The following is a 4,001-nucleotide window of genomic DNA, read 5'->3' on the forward strand; positions in this document are numbered from 1 at the left end:
AATCCAAATTCTGCTTTACTTCCTGTCTCCGGAGGTACCTTCTTCTGATCGAATGTTGCAGGCAGCATAGATGTATCCTTCGCTGCCTTTGAAATCCCACAATCCTGTGAGTTCCATACCGTGACGTTTGAGCTAAAAAAAAATAAATATGGCATCTGAAAGTTGCGTTTGGTGGTCAGTTTGTGTGTAAATGTATATTTCTGACTAACTTTTTGCACTTTTGATGTTATTTCTAGCGAGAAATCAGTATTATAGTAATTAAATATCTGTTTAGTTATCACAAAAACCCGTTCTATTTTGTTGTAGATCATTAAACTTTTAAGCTGCCTCAGAAGCCTGTCCGAAATCAGTTTCATGAGGTGCCTTCGTGCAAAAACGCTGCCTGCAAAGTCATTGCCTCGTACGGCAGCGAGGCAGCAATCAGCTGCCCAAGTTTTCGGATGCAGCCATAGTATGTTGAAAAGAGTAGGCCTATGCCAAAGATTCCCGGATGGTCTTGAGATTAAAATTCGAAGTGCAGGTCGATGCACACTCTAATGGCTAATATTGCCCACAACACATTGCGCGGTGGACATAAAAAGTGTTTAGAAACTACAAACATGGCGGACATGTGAGACCGATGGACAGGCAGAGAAAGGGGTTTGAGTGATAAATAATCAATGTCTAACCTGATTAAAAATATTTATTTAATGTTATGCGCGTTATATTTAATCTGCAGTAACATTGTGGACTCTTATAATGACACGTTTGGTCATTAAAGGGGTCATATGTTGTTTTTTTAAAGATCATTATTTTGTGTATTTGGTGTATCAGAATATGTTGACATGCTTTAATGTTAAAAAAACACATTATTTTTCAAATACTGTACATTATTGTAGGTCCTCTATGCCCCGCCTCTCTCAAACGCTTTGTTTTCTACAAAGTCCCTCCTTCCGACAAGCGCAGTCTGCTCTGATTGGCCAGCTGACCCAGTGAGTCTTAACTTTGATAAAGAATATCTCTTTGGTTTTGAGACTTTAGTCTTTGCACCTTCAGGGATCTTATCTATGCACAATCAGCTTGTAACACTCCAAAGAGAAAGGAAAACTTGAAATCGCATCATATGACCCCTTTAACTTTTAAATGCATCATTATGCAAACTCGGCATGATAGACCCCTGACAGGCAGATCAAAGTGCCTCTTCATTTCTCTCCAATAGGTAGGAAATTAAATTAAACGAAATGTGGATTTTGTTAACTGTGACAAGATGATTGACAGTGCAGATTAAACAGTGACAGAATGCACAGAACTAACACACTCAAAAGTATGTACTTTTTCTTCACAAAAATAGTACATACTTATAGGGCATAGTATAAGTAGGCGAGTTGTGACGCAGCATGTGTGCGAGTATAAAACACGCACGTGTTTGTCAGTATACAGGGGTTTGCGCATGAAAATGTACGAACCCGAGCCAGAGAACCGGAATCATCCGACTGAGTATACTGTTAAAAATAAAAGTGCTTCACGATGCCATAGAAGAACCTTTTTGTCCAAATGGTTCCATAAAGAACCTTTAACATCTGAAGAACCTTTCCGTTTCACAAAATGTTCTTTGTGGTGAAAGAATGTTCTTCAGATTATAAAAAGGTAAGAAAGAGATGGTTCTTTAAAGAACCTTTGACTGAATGGTTCTTTGTGGAACCAAAAATGGTTTTTCTATGGCATCGCTTGAAGAACCTTTTGAAGCACCTTTATTTTTACGAGTGTAATACTAGAAATAAACAAATGTAATGAGTTTATACATTTTTATGTTAATCATTATGGGTTATTAATACCACAACTAATACAAAATATAAAATGTGTTATTTTATTCAAACTATTTCTAAAAACATTGAACTGAAACTCACCTCATGAGCGCTGAGTTTGTTGACGTTTCTTTCTCATTTGTCCATGGCGTCTCTCCTGTCAATCAAACTCAAGTGCGCGAGCTGAATTAAAGTCATTCCACATCATTTGCGTCAGGCTGGTTGACAAAAATGGACGTTTTTAGTTTATATTTCTTTATTGTGGGTTTTACGTAAACTGATCTCAGTGTATGCTCTTGGAAACTAGCCTACATCTACTGTAATAATTATAGAAGAATTAGATAAATGTGACCCTGGACCAAATAAACAGTCATAAGGGTAAATTTTTGGGTAAATTGAAATTGAGATTTATACATCTCAATCTGACATACATCTGAATAAATAAGCTTTCCATTGATGTATGGTTTGTTAGGATAGGACAATATTTGGCCGAGATGCAACTGTTTGAAAATCTGGAATCTGAGGATGCAAAAAAATCAAAATACTGAGAAAATCACCTTTAAAGTTGTCCAAATGAAGTTCTTAGCAATGCATATTACTAATCAAAAATTAAGTTTTAATATATTTACGGTAGGACATTTACAAAATATCTTCATGGCACATGATCTTTACTTAATATCCTAATGATGTTTGGCATAAAAGAAAAATCGATAATTTTGACCCATACCATGTATTGTTGGCTGTTGCTACAAATATACCCCAGCGACTTAAGACTGCTTTTGTGCTCCAGGGTCACAAATGTTTTCAATTAAGAATAGCATGTGACACTGCTTGAAATGTCATGTCAACTCCCATCATCTGATAAAATGTTGAACTAAACATGTATTTCTGCAGGATATGTGCATAGATGACCAAGTTAAACAATAAAGAACCCTAAAGGGGGAAGGTTATCAAGTGCCCATCAAGGGTTTAGCCTTTTGACATCATAATTGTATAGATGCAAAGTGCACATTGGTGCATCTAAAAGAATGCTTTGTTGAGCAACCTGACAGCTGCTAGAGAAAATATGTAGATTTTTACTTGCCTTTGTCCTGTGTGACTGCATGCAGAGATTGATCTGTATTATTGATTTTGCTCATGGCATCCAAATGCATCTCTCTGAAACTGCAGAAGACTTGATTTGGGATGATAATGGATCATAGCTACGTTCTCTGTTTCTCTGTGGGTTCTCGGTGATCTATGCTTTCTGCTGAGAGGTGTCAGATGCTTGATGATGATCAGTGGAAGTGCAGGTGTCTGCAACTCGTCCCATTTAAATATCAATGAATCAGTTTTCATTATTGTTGCTTTATAATTGAATCAAATTTCAAAGCACAAACCTTACTTATCTCCTTTAGTGCTTACTAAATCAGATCATTATACTACAGATTAATTTTTATTAGGGCTGTCAAGTTGATATTAGTGCTAGTGTTAATTATTAAAAACAACACAACATGAAAATGAAAATGATGCAGAAATAAAACAAACAATATAATTGACTTCTAAGGCTACTTTTTTTGTCTATTAAGTGCGTTTGTCTATAATTTAATAAATGTATTTGAATTATATTTAAATTAGATTTATTTGAATAGTTTTTAGAAATTGATATGAAATAAGAAATTAATACTTTTTTCAGCAAGGACACAAATAAATTGATCACTAGTGATAGTAAAGACATGTATAATGTTAGTAAAGATTTCTGTTTCAATAAGTGCTGTTTTCAACAATAACAATAATCAGAAATGTTTCTTGAGCAGCAAATCAGCATATTAGAATGATTTCTGAAGATCATGTGACACTGAAGACTGGTGTAATGATGCTGAAAATTCAGCTTTGATCACAGGAATAAATTGCATTTTTAAATATATTCAAATAGAAAATAGTTATTTTAAATTGTAATAATATTTCACAATTTTTCTATTTTTCCTGTATTTCTGATCAAATAAATGCAGCCTTAGTGAGCAGAAAAGGCTTCTTTGAAAAACATTAAATCTACCGGTCTCATATATATATATATATATATTTTTATTTATTTATGTATATATTTATGTATATATACATTATATGTGACCCTGCAGCACAAAAGCAGTCTTAAGTCGCTGGGGTATATTTGTAGCAATAGCCAACAATACATTGTATGGGTCAAAATTATCGATTTTTCTTTTATGCCAAAAATCA

Source organism: Sinocyclocheilus anshuiensis, unplaced genomic scaffold, assembly GCF_001515605.1.
Source record: "Sinocyclocheilus anshuiensis isolate Anshui unplaced genomic scaffold, SAMN03320099.WGS_v1.1 scaffold1806, whole genome shotgun sequence".
NCBI classification, from domain to species: domain Eukaryota; kingdom Metazoa; phylum Chordata; class Actinopteri; order Cypriniformes; family Cyprinidae; genus Sinocyclocheilus; species Sinocyclocheilus anshuiensis.